The sequence below is a fragment of the Rutidosis leptorrhynchoides genome, chromosome 8 (assembly GCF_046630445.1).
Source record: "Rutidosis leptorrhynchoides isolate AG116_Rl617_1_P2 chromosome 8, CSIRO_AGI_Rlap_v1, whole genome shotgun sequence".
Taxonomy (NCBI): Eukaryota; Viridiplantae; Streptophyta; class Magnoliopsida; order Asterales; family Asteraceae; genus Rutidosis; species Rutidosis leptorrhynchoides.
In genome coordinates this window covers 169,919,556-169,937,625 of record NC_092340.1, presented here as the reverse complement: position 1 = coordinate 169,937,625, position 18,070 = coordinate 169,919,556, and the positions used below count along the sequence as shown (strand labels likewise).

Sequence of the window (18,070 nt, the reverse complement as noted above, 5' to 3'; positions counted from 1 at the left end):
TAACAAAGTGTTAAGTAAATGATATTGTGCATTAAACTTATTGGTTTGATTATCTGATTGATATATTTAACTACGGAGTTAAAAGATTATGCCAAACGATTGAATTAAAAGATATTTATTGAGTCCCTTATTGTTACGGGTCTCTGTTGTGAGATCCACGCTGATTTGAAAAATCATTCATGTTTAACGGTATTCGGAATAAATGGTAAAGGGTGGTTGTTTAAATAACGTAATATGGACACATACAATAATTAGAATATTAATTGTTAAGAATTAATTATATGAATAACTTGCGATATGTATTTTAAAACGTGTTTATAAATATTGAGAATATATATTAACTTGGTTATAAAACGTTTGATAAATTCTGTTATATTAATAAATAACGAGACGATGATTTATAGAAGTAAATGACCAAAACACTCAAATGTATAAATTATATTTTAAGTGATATAATTTAGAGATAATTTAAGGCTATATTTTGACAAATGTACGTGTCCCAAAATGTAAATTACAAGTTTTCTCAGCGTACGAAGGGACGTTCGAAAAACCGGAACCGGGACATAAGTCGAGTGACGACGTACGAGTCATCGGAACGAAAATTACAAGTCAACTATGCACGTGAATTCAATATAATATATAATTAATTATATAAATTATATAAATTATATATTAATATTTAAATATGTCGACAAGCTATATGATAAAACAATGTGAGCTGGATCAGAGGGCCATGCGATCGCATGGCCTTGATGCCCAAAAACCATGCGATCGTGTAAGACCCTAATCAGTTTGTACAGCAGTGTAAATATGTTACATAGAGGGTGGTGATGTTGTGCAGTTAAACAGAAGTCACTGAGTGAGCTGAGCCTAGTGCGCGCCGCGCACCCCTTACTGTAGCCGGGTTCCAGCTTTTTAAATCAGATATTTTGATGGGCATTTTGGTAAATTCACTTATGGACGAATTAAAGGCCCTATATCAGTTTGGTTGAGCCTCATTACTCCATTTCTAACCACCAAACTTCATCCACTTAAATCCTAGTGAGAGAGTGTGATTCAAGTGTGAGAAAGCTCAAATCGGAGAAGAAGAAGCTTGTTTTGGGTTAAAGTTCAAGCATTAAAGTCGTTCATCTTATCTCTAGCTTCGTTGTGGTAGTTGTGGTATGTTCTAATTTTATTTTCCTTACTTTGATTTAGTGTAAGGGTTAGGGTTTGAGTAAATGATGAACACAAAACCCATTATTGGTGATTTTGGGTGTTCTTGGGTAAATTTGAGTCTTGAATACTAATTGGTGACTAGTCTAGGGTTTCAAAGTATTAATTGATGTTTATGAACCCTAATTGGTGAGTTAATTGCTAACACACCTAGTTATTTAGTAAATGGGTGTTGGTTAGTTAGTGGATGACCCGAAATGGGTGTGTTGTCTTAAAATGGTTATTTGGGTAATAAATCGACCTAATTTGGAAAGATGGGTATGAATTACCCTAATTATGTATTAGTTGGTGTTTTTGGACCTTAATCACTAGCTTTTAAGTGATTAGTGGTGGTCTTGACTTTAATTGGGCGGTTTTGGTATAAATGGGAGATTTAATACATTAAGTCATTAAATGCTCATGTGTAAGTGTTAGTATTGAGTCCACTTAGCTTGTGTGTTGATCAAGTACTTATTATATTAGGTACTTTGCTTTGAAGCTTGTGGAGGTTGAAATCGTCATCTAATTGTTAAGGTGAGTGGAATAATTATATGCGTATGTATATAATGTATCTATTTGTTGTAGCGTGAAAGGTGTAGTGTCGAGGTGTTAAGACACCACGTTTCACGTGAAGGGTGTAGCATCGAGGTGTTAAGATGCCACTCGGGTGTAGCATCGAGGTGTTAAGATGCCACCTAGGAGTGTAGTGTCGAGGTGTTAAGACACCACTCCGTAAAATAATGAGTGTTGCATCGAGGTGTTAAGATGCCACTCGGGGTGATGTGCCGAGGTGTTAAGGTGCCACCCTAGGGGTTAGTGGTGCGAGGTGTTAAGTGCCCTAATGGATGTTATGAACACCGATGGCGTTTTCGCGAGCGCCGTTCCCTTGTACTATTGGTCGACCATGGTTACTTGTGTTGTAAGCATATTATATCATTTCGAGTTATATATTTATGCGGTTGTTGCTAGCTTGTGGTATTGGAGATTATAGCTTGTTAATGTGACGATAAGATAATTGTGTTGCTAGCATGTTTGCGGTTTGTGTAAGTGTATGCAAGTAGGTATAATTATATATGTATTCGTATAATTATTGCATTCACTAAGCTTTGCTTACCCTCTCGTTTTTACCATTTTATAGGTTCGGTTTTGGACAAGGGTAAGGGCATCGTATTGGACTAGAGATCCCGCTTGATGCTAGGGGACGCTTTTGGCTTTAGTAGCTCTTGGAGTTTGACCGGTAGTTGGGTAGTTTAATCCCAAACGCCATGCTCATTGTGTAGTTTGGAACTTAAACTTTTTGGTGGTCGAAACTCTAAACTTGTATTAAACTTGTATTTTGGGTCGTGTGGGCCCCGCTTGTAAAACATCATTTTTATGTTTGATTCGTGTTAGTTTTACATATATAAGTTTGTTGTGAAAAGCGTTCGGTCTAAAAATGTCGGGAAGTGGTCCATCTTTTTGTGTGTTAAAAACAGTTCGGACAGAAGCTGGAATGCTCTGTGCGCGCCGCGCACTACAGGGGATGCGCGCCGCGCACTCCCCTGTCCAGCAGCTTTTAATTTTTTTTTTCTTGGGACTGTTTATGGTCGGTTATCGGGTTGGGTTGTTACAAGTGGTATCAGAGCATGGTCTAAGGGATTTAGGCGACTTGAGATAGGTGCCTAGACTTAGACTTTAATGTGTATGCGCTTTTTGCGGGACTTGTAGGAGACGGGTCGGACCGAGGATTTGGTTAGTGCTTAGGTCTATGTGAACTAACCTTGCACTAATCGTTTTGTGTTGTTTTAGCAATCATCAAGCGAGATAGACGTTGTACTAGCAAGTTAATGCGACGTGCTCGCGTAACAATGATTAGCTACCATTGTTACGGGTTCAAGACGTGTCAAACAAGCAATGTACGACGAGTATCAACCAAGATGGGGCGGTGTGGTATATGTATGTCGTTCCTTTTCGTTTCGTTGTTTAATCTATATGCATTCATTAGAATGAAGACGGAAGATGGAACGGAACGGACGCGCCTATTCATGAGGGGAAGGATGAGTTAACATTAAGGATTGAGGCGGAGTTCGAACGCTATATCTTGATTTTCGCCAACAAGGTTAAGCAAGTTCTCCAAGAGTCGTTCGAGGGAATAGTGACCGAGATGGTTCGAGACCGAGTGCCTAAGTTCGTGAAGGAAGAGTTAGAAAAGAGGTTTCCTAAACCTCAAGGTGACGGTGACGAAGGAGCAACTATGGGGATTGAATCTCATGCTTCAAAATTTGCTGATCACTCTTTGGGTAAGAGAAAGTTAGAATCAAGAGGTGCTCCTAGTAAAAGGGCAAGAAGTACGCCCGGAGGTGTTGAAAAAGTGAAGAAGAGGAGTAAGACAGGTTATGGGCCTACGTGCTTTCGGTGTGGAGGACGAGGTCATTTTGCACGGGATTGTACGAGTGTACCTTTAAGCACGATCAAGTGCTTTATTTGCCAAAAGAAGGGACACCGTAAGTCAGAGTGTTCCGAATCGTTTGTAGATCGGGTTAGGAGGTTAGAGCGTGACTATCTGATGATCAATGGAGCGCAAGGGTCCAACGATGATGTTTCAAGTATTTTCGTCTTTGGTACAAATATGCCTTATTATTGTTTATTTGTGCCGATGGATTCGTGTATGTATTAGGGACTTAAACTTTGCTTCGAGATCTATTTTAGACTCAAGTGAACTCGGTGAAGATTCGGTTTGTTGATGGTTTTGATGATAGTGCACCAGGGTAGCGCCTGAGTCGTTGACTTGTGGAAACGCGCCCTGGGGACGAATGCACAGTAGTAATACGTAGTATTGATGCGGGTGACATTCCTAATGGAAACACCCTATGATGACATTTGTATTGACGGACGAGGGCGTAAGACTTGGTGCAATCAAGCATTTCTTAGTGATAGGGTAAATGAATCCACTAAGCCATGAGAACGAACTTTGACGTTAGGTTGTGAGCGCGTGTTCGCGTTTGTAGTGAAGTGGGTGAAACCCTTGAGAGCATGTGTGTATCGTTGACCGGATGCTTTCGTAGTGGTAACGGGTAGAAAGGATTTGTTAGTTGGAAAAGTCTACCTTGCGGGTAGCGGTAATTTCGTTCTAAAAGGATACGTGTTATGTGGACATTGTGTCATCACTTTAGTGGCGCAATCGGGTGACGGTAGACGTTAGTATTTATTATTATCGAATTGAGCTCTCGAGAATTCAGGAAGAGGGACCGACGCCAAGTATGGTCGTGTACGACGGTAAATGGCGAAATCGTTTGACTTTGTAATCTTGACGATTTGATTTAGGAACGAGGTTTTACGTTGGGAAGTTGGTAGTGTTACATCAAAGAAATTGTGTCGACTTTATTAGGATTTATATTCCTACCGAGGAAGCGTAATGGGATTTGAGAAAGGGTACGATGCCTCATTGTCGTATACTTTGGGTAGTAGTTACAAAATAGCCATTTTGTGTACTACGAGGAAATTAGATATATGTGTTTATTTGGGGTCATCTCTCTGTTGACCGCGTTTGACTTGTGATAGGTGATGAGGGATATCCGGAAGGATTAACTCTTCGTTACCACCCTTGGTTGTGATGGATGGCAAGCGGCTCTCGGGAAGAACCGTTACTTGTATATTTACGATTTTATTTGCCCGTAGGAATTGTGCACATAGCCGTTTTGTGCACATGGTTGTGAGTAATAGTCGGTTTTACTCACACATTGGTATTAATAGTGCGGTAGCCGCGTTTCACACACATATTGTTGGTAGTGTTGCAATAGCCGTTTTTACGCACTACGGATATATCATGATAGCCGTTTTTGTACACCTTGAGTTTTGTATTGAATAACCTTCTTATTGTTAGTATTGAAAACTACTGGTTGTATACGCCGGTGGTTCGGTCATGAGGACCATGTTGTGTGACTAGTGATACAATAGCCGTGTTCTGATCAAATACTTGTGGTAGATGCGTATTAGCCGTGTATGCGTACTAAGAGGGGTGTTAGGTGGAAGGTGTTATCCGTAAGGATTCATTTTTACTTGGCCTTCATCTTTTGGGTTGTTGACATTAGGTTGAGACTTGGTGGTTTTTAGCATTGTACTTGGTAAGGGTACGCTAGGGGATTGATATCTTGGCACGAGATCGGTTAAGTTCTTCCCGATATAAGGGATTGAGCAAACTTTGTACTCGGACTTGTGGACTTTAGTAAATTGTGGGTGACAATTTGGTTATTAATGTTGACTCTTAGAGAATGATTGCCTAGAGAAGTTGGAAGAATACGTGACGACTTCGCGTATTCTAAGTGATCATTATAGACTTCGGATGTTGTGTGTATTGCACGTTTCGGAATGCGTGCAAGTGTGCATTAACTTATTGGAATAATCTTCGAATTAATGATTAATTGACGATTCGATTTCAATGGCGGTTTTGTGATTGTGTGGCGAGTGTTGTACGCTCTTGACGGCCACACTTTTCTTTTATGATTTTGGGGGTGTACGCGGTGTGCCGTTCTAGAGGCATATCCGTTAATCGCGTTCGTGTGCGAGTAGAGTCTGGGTGGTTAACTATCCTTATGTATGTAGGTAACCGGGTTAATGGTTAGGACCAAGTTGGAAAGGTGTAAGCCTTGGTGTTCCAAGCGCCTCCTTAGTGTTGAGATGGAATATAAGTAGACTAGCTATGCGGCCTAGGTGGATAGTGACTAGCAGATGCCGCTAGGAAGTCATGAGTGTCGAGCCGTAAGGTTCGTTAGATTTGTGTGACCGCGTGTAGTTTGGTGACGTGTGACATCAGTAGTAGACCCTGTAAGGGTCGAGTCTGGGAGACTCGGTGTTAGTAATCGGAGTTGGATAACACAACGTCAGGTGCCTCATTATACCTACTAGTGTAACTTTTGACCCCGATGATGTGATTGCTTTGATTTTGGGTAACGGTGAGAAACTCGAATTTACAACGGTGGTATAGTGTGATGTTTAGAGAGCGTTGACACTCAAATGATTTGAAAGACCGAGGTTCGAATATCTTATAGCGAGTCCTTGGAAGGATTATTTAGTATGACCAACGCCGGAGAATGCGGAAAAGTTCCTATCTAGTAGACGTGATGAGCGAACGGGTGTCGCTCATTTAGGAAAGGAAAGCTTCGATGGTCTTCGAAAAAGTCCCAAGTTGGACTTTGGAGTTAATTGCGAAGGTAGTTAGCGACGTGAGACGGTATGGCGAAGTTCCCGATAGAGGGATACGAGAGATTTTCGAAAAGTGTCGGGATGATTCCCGAATATTCCACGATTGATAGGCGTGACGACAATGATTGTCGGTGGATTGTACTTCTTTTAGGACGATTATGGAGTGTAGGGTACGAGTTTGGATACTCGGCGTAAGAGCAAACGGTTGTAGTTATTGGGTCTCGTGGGTTGATTACCCGATATCGTGAAATGATGGAGTGCTATGGCTTTTGGAAAGATATATTATGATGTTTTCACGGTGTATTTCCGAGTGAGTGGTGAGAATTTTGATCGAATGGAAGTGTGAAGTACGGTTGTTGTATTATGATGAATTAGTGTACGAAGTGAGAACCCTGATGAGTGATTGCTACAAGTGTAATTCCGCATTGGAGACGGAAATGTTCAAGGTAGAGTGCTTAACTTCTAGTATTTGGTGCGGATCACGAGGACGTGATCCAATCTAAGTGGGGGAGAGTTGTAAGACCCTAATCAGTTTGTACAGCAGTGTAAATATGTTACATAGAGGGTGGGTGATGTTGTGCAGTTAAACAGAAGTCACTGAGTGAGCTGAGCCTAGTGCGCGCCGCGCACACTAAAGGGAGCGCGCCGCGCACCCCTTACTGTAGCCGGGTTCCAGCTTTTTAAATCAGATATTTTGATGGGCATTTTGGTAAATTCACTTATGGATGAATTAAAGGCCCTAGATCAGTTTGGTTGAGCCTCATTACTCCATTTCTAACCACCAAACTTCATCCACTTAAATCCTAGTGAGAGAGTGTGATTCAAGTGTCAGAAAGCTCAAATCGGAGAAGAAGAAGCTTGTTTTGGGTTAAAGTTCAAGCATTAAAGTCGTTCATCTTATCTCTAGCTTCGTTGTGGAAGTTGTGGTATGTTCTAATTTTATTTTCCTTACTTTGATTTAGTGTAAGGGTTAGGGTTTGAGTAAATGATGAACACAAAACCCATTATTGGTGATTTTAGGTGTTCTTGGGTAAATTTGAGTCTTGAATACTAATTGGTGACTAGTCTAGGGTTTCAAAGTATTAATTGATGTTTATGAACCCTAATTGGTGAGTTAATTGCTAACACACCTAGTTATTTAGTAAATGGGTGTTGGTTAGTTAGTGGATGACCCGAAATGGGTGTGTTGTCTTAAAATGGTTATTTGGGTAATAAATCGACCTAATTTGGAAAGATGGGTATGAATTACCCTAATTATGTATTAGTTGGTGTTTTTGGACCTTAATCACTAGCTTTTAAGTGATTAGTGGTGGTCTTGACTTTAATTGGGCGGTTTTGGTATAAATGGGCGATTTAATACATTAAGTCATTAAATGCTCATGTGTAAGTGTTAGTATTGAGTCCACTTAGCTTGTGTGCTGATCAAGTACTTATTATATTAGGTACTTTGCTTTGAAGATTGTGGAGGTTGAAATCGTCATCTAATTGTTAAGGTGAGTGGAATAATTATATGCGTATGTATATAATGTATCTATTTGTTGTAGCGTGAAAGGTGTAGTGTCGAGGTGTTAAGACACCACGTTTCACGTGAAGGGTGTAGCATCGAGGTGTTAAGATGCCACTCGGGTGTAGCATCGAGGTGTTAAGATGCCACCTAGGAGTGTAGTGTCGAGGTGTTAAGACACCACTCCGTAAAATAATGAGTGTTGCATCGAGGTGTTAAGATGCCACTCGGGGTGATGTGCCGAGGTGTTAAGGTGCCACCCTAGGGGTTAGTGGTGCGAGGTGTTAAGTGCCCTAATGGATGTTATGAACACCGATGGCGTTTTCGCGAGCGCCGTTCCCTTGTACTATTGGTCGACCATGGTTACTTGTGTTGTAAGCATATTATATCATTTCGAGTTATATATTTATGCGGTTGTTGCTAGCTTGTGGTATTGGAGATTATAGCTTGTTAATGTGACGATAAGATAATTGTGTTGCTAGCATGTTTGCGGTTTGTGTAAGTGTATGCAAGTAGGTATAATTATATATGTATTCGTATAATTATTGCATTCACTAAGCTTTGCTTACCCTCTCGTTTTTACCATTTTATAGGTTCGGTTTTGGACAAGGGTAAGGGCATCGTATTGGACTAGAGATCCCGCTTGATGCTAGGGGACGCTTTTGGCTTTAGTAGCTCTTGGAGTTTGACCGGTAGTTGGGTAGTTTAATCCCAAACGCCATGCTCATTGTGTAGTTTGGAACTTAAACTTTTTGGTGGTCGAAACTCTAAACTTGTATTAAACTTGTATTTTGGGTCGTGTGGGCCCCGCTTGTAAAACATCATTTTTATGTTTGATTCGTGTTAGTTTTACATATATAAGTTTGTTGTGAAAAGCGTTCGGTCTAAAAATGTCGGAAAGTGGTCCATCTTTTTGTGTGTTAAAAACAGTTCGGACAGAAGCTGGAATGCTCTGTGCGCGCCGCGCACTACAGGGGATGCGCGCCGCGCACTCCCCTGTCCAGCAGCTTTTAATTTTTTTTTTTTCTTGGGACTGTTTATGGTCAGTTATCGGGTTGGGTTGTTACAGATCGCATAGTGGGCTGGGACAGGTCTGGTTCTATAAATTCAAACGATTTTAGTTCAATCACACACATATATTTATCTATACTTCGTTTACCATTATTATTATTATTATTATTATTATTATTATTATTATTATTATTATTATTATTATTATTATTATTATTATTATTATTATTATTATTATTATTATTATTAAGATTAATATTATTATTATTAATCTTATTATTTTTATTAGTAGTATTATACATAAAATACTACGACGAAGTCATGAGCGTGTCACTTTCAAAATGGATTTTCAAGCGGGATAGAGCTAAGGAAAATATGGGTTATTACTAAGGAGGTTATGGGTATTGTTCGAGGGTTTTGCTCGTGAGTCAAACTACTGTTTATCATCTCTGTTGCGTCTACGTACTTTCCTACAATATTGAATCTCAATATTGATACGTAAGCACTCATATTTTATCTTTTATATATTAATTGTGTATCCATGTCTAGTGCTCGAGTATATATATTTATACATGCTTGTATGCTAAATTTCGTCGTTAAACAGTTCATGTTGAATCACGAATTAAATACATATGTTACCGGTAAAAGGTATATGATATGCATGTTTTTGGAAAGCTGGCGAAAAATCAATGACTTTTCATTTAGATATCGAATAGTTTCGATGAACGGATTAAGAGATATGATCAACTGAATTATGATTGACGTTAATTGAAAATGCTTTTGAATCTGCAATTAAGATTTAAACAACTTGTTTACGAGATTGATAAAATTGATTTTTGAATATTACCAACCGAGTAAATGACTCCTTATATAAGGTATGTCTCGTTTTGTTGAACTATTGTCAAAATTGACTTTTTGAAACGACTTTGGATAACTTTTGTATGTCGATCTCGAGCATTAGGATTGTGAGACACTATGACCAGACCTAGCTTGATAGACATTTATTGACCAACATATGTTCTCTAGGTTGAGATCTACGGTTATTTGGTAATCCGAGTTTCAGTCACATTTTGGTGAACGACTTTATATGCTGCTAAGGTGAGTTTCATTTGCTCCCTTTTTAATTGCTTTTGCAATCTATATTTTTGGACTGAGAATACATGCAATTTATTTTAAACGCAATGGATACAAGTACATACTAAATTCTACACTGAGTTTAAACCAAAAATCCCCTAGCTGTGGTAACTAGTAACTGCCAGTTATAAGAACTGGTGGGCGCGAGTAGTAGTATATGGATCCATAGGGCTTGACATCCCCATCTGTTTCAGGTATAGAAACCCTAGCCTGAACTATTAAACAGACGTATGCTATTTGAGTTTAGTACACGTTGGTTTGCGTGTATTGTACATGTTGGTTGCATGTATGTTAAAACAGGGGTACTTATTATATAGACGTTAAAGTTTAGTTACCAGGATGCTCAGTCTTGTAGAATATTTTGATAAACGTTTCTGAATGATACAACTGAAATCTTGTGATCCACCTTTATGTACAGATTATGCAAAACATTAAAACTATGAACTCACCAACCTTTGTGTTGACACTTGTTAGCATGTTTATTCTCAGGTTCCCTAGAAGTCTTCCGCTGTTTGCTTATATGTTAGACAAGCTATGTGCATGGAGTCTTACATGGCATATTTTTTGAAGGAAACGTTGCATTCACCAAATCATCACCATGTATTTTATTTTGACTGCATTGTCAACGGAAGTACCATTGTAAACTATTATTTACGGTAATTGTCTATATGTAGATATCATCAGATGTCGAAAACCTTTGATTTAAATATTCATTTATGGTGTGCATTTTCAAAAGAATGCAATGTTTACAAAACGTATCATATAGAGGTCAAATACTTCGCAATGAAATCGATGAATGATGTGTTCGTCCATATGGATTTGGAGCGATCGTCACATAACTTGACTTTTAAAATCAACTAAATACATGTTCTATATCTATATGATATGCTAACTTAATGATTTAAAACCTGAAAATACGAAAAATACCGTAAAACTGGATATACGCCGTCGTAGTAACACCGCGGGCTATTTTGAGTTAGTTAATTAAAAACTATGATAAACTTTGATTTAAAAGTTGTTCTTCTGGAAAAATGATTTTTCTTATGAACATGAAACTATATCCAAAAATCATGGTTAAACTCAAAGTGGAAGTATGTTTTCCAAAATGGTCATCTAGACGTCGTTCTTTCGACTGAAATGACTACCTTTACAAAAGTGACTTGTAGTCTGTATTTTCGACTATAAACTTATACTTTTTCTGTTTAGATTCATAAACTTAAGCTCAAAATGAAACCATAGCAACTTGAATCACTCAAAACGGATTTAAAACGAAGAAGTTATGGGTAAAACAAGATTGGATAATTTTTCTTGTTGTAGCTACGTGAAAATTAGTAACAAATCTATATTAATCATATCCTAGCTAACTCATATTGTATTATACATGTATTCTAATATATTATGTAATCTTGGAATACCATAGACACGAATACAATGTTTTGACATATCATATCGACCCATATACATATATATATATATATATATATATATATATATATATATATATATATATATATATATATATATATATATATATTTCGGAACAACCATAGACACTCTATATGCAGTAATGTTGAAGTTAGCTATACAGGGTTGAGGTTGATTCCAAAATATTATATACTTTGAGTTGTGATCTAGCCTGAGGCTTGTATACACGAGGTCGTGGATTGATTCGAGATAATATATATTGCTTTATTTTCTGTACATCTAACTGTGGACAACTAGTTATAGGTTACTAACGAGGACAACTGACTTAATGAACTTAAAACAGCAAAACGTATTATAAATGTTGTAAATATATTTTGAACATACTTTGATATATATGTACATATTTGTTATAGGTTCGTGAATCGACTAGTGGCCAAGTCTTACTTTCCGACGAAGTAAAAATCTTTGAAAGTGAGTTATAGTCCCACTTTTAAAAATCTAATATTTTTAGGATGAGAATACATGCAGCTTTATAAATGTTTTACAAAATAGACACAAGTACATGAAACTAATTTCTATGGTTGAATGATCGAAGCCGAATATGCCCCTTTTTGCTTGGTAGCCTAAGAATTAGGGCACATCACTAATTTTGAGAATTAGTGCACCCATTGGGCCTAACAAACCTCATCTAAAGTACCGGATGCTTTAGTACTTCGAATTTTTATATCATGTCCGATGGATGTTCCGGAATGATGGGGATATTCTTATATGCATCTTGTTAATGTCGGTTACCAGGTGTTCAACATATGAATGATTTTTTATCTCTATGTATGGGATGTATATTGAAATATGAAATCTTGTGGTCTATTATTATTATTTGATAATATATAGGTTAAATCTATAACTCACCAACATTTTTGTTGACGTTTTAAGCATGTTTATTCTCAGGTGATTATTAAGAGCTTCCGCTGTTGCATACTAAAATAAGAACAAGATTTGGAGTCCATGCTTGTATGATATTTTGTAAAAACTGCATTCAAGAAACTTATTTTTGATGTAATATATTCTTATTGTAAACCATTATGTAATGGTCGTGTGTAAACGGTATATTTTAGATTATCATTATTTGATAATCTACGTAATTTTTTTTAAACCTTTATCGATAAAATAAAGGTTATGGTTGTTTTAAAAATGAATGCAGTCTTTGAAAAACGTCTCATATAGAGGTCAAAACCTCGCGACGAAATCAATTAATATGGAACGTTTATAATCAATATGAACGGGACATTTCACATTGTTTCAAGCGTTCTCTTACAACTTCATCGACCTCCCTTTTCGCGATATCGCAATAGTTTTTTACCTTTTACACAGGCTCGAAATACATTGTTTTACCACCTAAATCCCTCAGTTACATAGCATGGCCGATTTACTGGAACTGCAACAGTCATATTCAGCAAGTTAATATCGCCATTTCATAAACGATATAATAATTCCGACATTTTAATTCTTTCTTAACGGTATAGTAAAAAAAAAGAATAATTGCAAAAGAAAACATAAACAGAGTACCTCCATTATTCACAGATTGTGAGATACCAAGTATATCTGAAACGATGCAGTAATCTTCAAGAAATTCCAAAGCTTAAAATCGCATATAAAATTGAAACACTTACTTAAATCAAAGCTTATTTGTTGAGTACTGGTTGTGTGCGGAATGTTCTATAAAGACCGAACCTTTACTGCAGTTTCCATGGCTCGTAACAGTTACTACACACCTATAAAGGTAAGATGCAAATTACAATGTCGAAGGCGGCGGCCGCGGCGGCGGCCGCGGCGGCGTCCGCGGCCGCGTCGGCGTCGTCGTCGGCGTCGTCGTCGTCGTCGTCGTCGTCGTCGTCATTATTATTATTATTATTATTTGATTAACCATCAATAATATACAACAAAATTTATATAACAAAAAGGAAAAAAAATACTTAAGGAGATTTAGCAACAGGAAACTATACCTTAGAACCTCAACAAAGATGAAAGCCAAAACAATTCAAAACCACGTAACACATCATTAATAAATACGTAAGTTACAAAAATTTAGACTAAAAAGAGGGAAACGGAGAGCAAACCTGATAGCAAAGACCAATTAATGGAAAAGCAAAACTTCTAATCGATAAGTGCGTTGCTAAATAAAATCAAAGTTAAAAAATAGCGGAAATTAACTAAATAGTAGTTACTAAAACACAATAACCAAAAGAAAGCAACAAAAAAAACATGAGAAAGAAAGTAACCTGCTCCCTAAAAAATTCAAATCAATCATAATAAAAAATGTATACAGAGTACCATAATTAATAAATGAAACGGCTGAAAATCTATCTAACTTTGCACAAATTGTTGTTGTATGAATAAGCTCACATATTTACCCTTTTTTGACCCAGACCTACATTTTAACGTAGTTAACTTTGAGAATTTACACCAGATTTTGTTACCATTTGATATAAATTAAGAATATAGTAATTCGTTACCCTAAATATATATAAATAAAAATAATTGAGTATACATATTAATGATTAACCTCGGAAGCAGCAAGTCGGATAGCAAATTTCCGGGTTGTAAGACGGCCGACCTCACGGGGGAATATTTCGACAACCGTCGTATCAATACTCGCGCGCGCTGCCTCATCTTCGTCATCTTCAACCTACAATTAACAATTACTCGCTAACAATTAACAATTAATATTATTCAATTCAATTGGAATGTGTTGTATGCATCATATAGATTCCGTGTTAGGAAGAAAATACCTAGAAACGGTAAGAATAAAATCGTGACCTTATGTAATTTTACGATTAACTGTTTGTTAGAGTATTTTTGTTTTAAATCAAATGTTTTAAACAAAGGATTAAATCCTAGTAGACCCAGATCTGAGACGGTGATGGCAATGAACCAAAAATTGTGTTGGCGTCGATGGAGGCGATGGTGATGGAGACGATGGTTGGGGCGATGGAAACGACGGTGATGGTGGCGATGAGGCTCTAACAATCGCCAGAAACGTGCGGCTTAGTTACCTCATTTAGGAAGGTTCACTCTGTCTCTAAGATACGATTTTTTAGCCCGTCGTCCGAAATACAACTTCAATGAATCCTGTATAAAACATACATTACAAACTTTTCTTAAAAATTAAAAAAGATATAATTCATAAATCCTATGTTAAAACATAAATAAAATTGACAACATACATAAATGGAACAACTTGAAATCAATTACAAAAACTACAAACAAAATACATATACATATAATTCAACTTCGTTTGCATTGCATCTGTGAAGTTAACTAAAAACATAACAGAGTCATAGCATGAAATGCGAACATTCCAATTTCAAATCGGTTGGCTTTCGTAAGTTGTATAAAAACGAACTCGCCTGCTAAGTCAAAAAAAAAAAAAAAAAAAAATCAAACCATGTGAATCAATAACTATTAGATAAACCATCGTATATTTTAGAAACAAAATCAAGCAACCAAAAATTTTCAAATTCTAATAATTTGTAGTCAATAATATGCGGCTGTTTTCAATCGATAAGTGTTTAAATCAAATTAAATTTTGAATCTAACACAACAATTTTCACTTAGAATATGTACAGATAGCATTATTTGAAACAAAAAACAACCAAAAAAGGTAGTAAAAAAAAAAACCTTGGCAAAAGGGTAATGCGTGAAGAAGCCGACAGAAAATCAGCAGAAGATTTAATCTGCCATCATTAGAATAACCATAAAAAGGAACAAACAGAATATTACTCATGTAGTTGAAGTTGGCGTGGAAGAAATTAGGGTGTGTAAGTGGCTGAAATTTGGGATATGGGGGATGAAATAAAAACAGATGTCGGGTCGGAGGGGTTGTAATTCGGTCCAACCATACGACCGTCGAAACTGAACTTCATGAATCAATTGGGTCTCACCCCAATTCATTTGACCATTTATGTAAATAATTATTTTCTCATAATCTCTATGAAAAAAACTTCCTTTCTTCCCACAAACAGTAATCCAGCCTCCCAGTATCAAAATCGATTCCTATTTCACAAACCCAAAACTTAGGGTTTATACCAATAACTCTAAACATCAAATTAAGTAATAAGCTTCGTTTGAGAGACATAAAAAGTAGAGCTTATGAAAAACATAAGCTCTAGAAAAATAAGCTACTTCTAGTAGCTTATGAAAAAAAGTAGAGCTTATGAACTAGAAAATAAGCTCCAGCTAGTTTACCAAACACTTATAAAAAATAATAAGCTCTAGCTACCAACTTTAAAAATAAGCTCCAGCTCCAGCTCTAGTCCATAAGCTCCAGCTCTAGCTATAAGCTCCAGCTCCAGCCAGTTTCATCCAAACACACCCTAAGGATCGAGAACCAACTGTAACCTACAATTGTCTAGAGGTGTGAAAAGACCAAAATACCCTTTCTGATTATTTTAGTACAGTAAATAGTAAAATGATACTACATTCTATTGAATTATAATATAATATAATTTATAATATCATATAAGTCAAAAGTTAGTGGCACAAAATTAAAAAATCTGCTTGTTACGGAGTTAATTACATTGATGGTCCATGTGGTCTTGGTTAAATTGCGTCGCTAGTCCCTAACTTTTAAAAATTATATGCTTCGTCTATGTGGTTTTAAGTCTAAACGACGGTGGTCCTTGTGGTATTGGTTAAATTACGTCGCTAGTCCCTAACTCTTGAAAATTATATGCTTCGTCCCTGTGGTTTTAAGTCCAAACGACGGTGATCCATGTGGTCATGGTTAAATTACGTCACTAGTGTCCAACTCTTAAAAATTATATGCTATATTGTAACGACCCTGGATTTTCCAACGTTTAATTATTAATATTTATTATTAATGTTTGCGCTTTGATGAATGTATTTTATTACATTTACTTGTTACCGTACATGACTTTGCATGTCCCGACTCGTCTTTGTGACACACGAACTTTTCACGAATAATATTTTCGAATATTATTTACATTCATGATTAATTATTATTATTAGTCATTTTAATTAACTAAGGTTACTAGTTAATTACTTGGGCTTTATTTGATTAATTGCATACTTACTTGAACTTGGGCTTTTATTATTTGACATGGACTTGGAAGCCCACCCTACTTTCTTAATGGACTAATTAGCCCAATATTATGTTAATGATGCTTTAAGCTTAATCATGGAGTAACTAGTTCATGAGGAATCTAGTTACTTACACATTTACACCACTTTCCAACACCATTTAACTTTATTACCACTGTAAGCTATCACCTTTCTCCCATGTTTGAAAGAGCATTTGATCCCTTCTTTTTTTGGCTCTAGACCGTGAACTTCATGGGGGAGGGAGAGAGTTCATCTTTCAATTTTTCTTGATACTTATTCACTAGTTCACTTCACTTTTTCACACACACAAACTTACTTCTCCTTTTTTTCTCTCATTTGGTCTCTACTTTGTAAGTAACTTGAGCTTTTTCTTCTTCTTTTTTTCTTGTAAAAACCGAAATATATACATACAATATCATCATCATTTGTTGTTTTGACACTTGCTCTTTGTTGTTGTTTAATTACTAGTTATTTGTTATTGTTAAAGATCAAGTTCTTTAACTTGTATCTTAATGTATCTTGGTTACTTTCACCCTTTGTTTGTAAAGAACCAAGAACAAAGAATCTAAACTTTCTAGTTTATGGTTCTACACTTAATGTTTTAAAGATTTAGAGTTCATGAGTTGTAAAATCATTACTTGTGTTCATGTTTGTAAACTTAAGGTTTACTTTCTTAAAGATCAAAGCCTTGGCTTAAATCTTTAAAGTATGAACAACCATGAACTTGTTACTTGTAGATTTAATTTATTTCTTCATTTTATGTACTTTAAAGTTGTGATGTTGTTAATTTGGTCAAGTATTACTAGTTAATCTTGATCTCATATTTCTTGAAACTAAAAGTTAACTTTATAAGTTCAAGAACATAGAAGTATAACTTTCTAGTTATAACTTCATATACTTATGAAAGATCTAAGTTTCTATAGCTTATAGTCTACTTATTTTGTTGTAAACAAGAGCTTATGAGCTTACATACACTTTACAAGATGAAAATCTAAGTTCCATAACTTATGGTTTCATTAAAGTAAAGATTCATGTCTTATAACTTAGGATTTAACTTAAGAAGTTTAGATCAAGACTTTTGGGTCTAGGATCTTCAAGATCTAACTAAGAACTATGTTCTACAACTTAAGATCTTGATTAGTTAGTTTACTTTCAAGTTTGTAGCTTAATATTACTTTTACAATTCATGTATGTGTCGGATCTAAGATCTTGATGTAACTTTGGTTCATCAAACTACTTGCAACACTTAAATGAGTTGTGCTACTTATCTTAGACTTGCACTAGTGTTATGATGTTCAAAAATTGGTAAAGATGATGTAAACACATCAACGAGTTGTACACTTGAAGCTATATGCATCAAGGATGAGAACAGTGATGAACATCAAGCACCAAGAACCCACCGAAGCACTCTGTTCACTATTTTTGGAGGTCTGATCAGTAACCTGGGCTACTGTAAAGTTGATTTTCAGTTAGTTCGGTTCGAGTAGATGATCTTCCGTT

General features: G+C 36.3%; 1 long non-coding RNA gene across 1 annotated transcript; it reads left to right on the top strand.

Annotated features, from left to right (window-relative positions):
* Nucleotides 1-988: 988 nt before the first annotated feature.
* LOC139861420 (uncharacterized) lies at nt 989-2,487 on the top strand. The gene is made up of 3 exons (XR_011763762.1): nt 989-1,161; nt 1,678-1,728; nt 2,333-2,487. It is a non-coding gene; the product is annotated as an uncharacterized lncRNA (long non-coding RNA).
* The last annotated feature ends 15,583 nt before the right edge of the window (nt 2,488-18,070 follow it).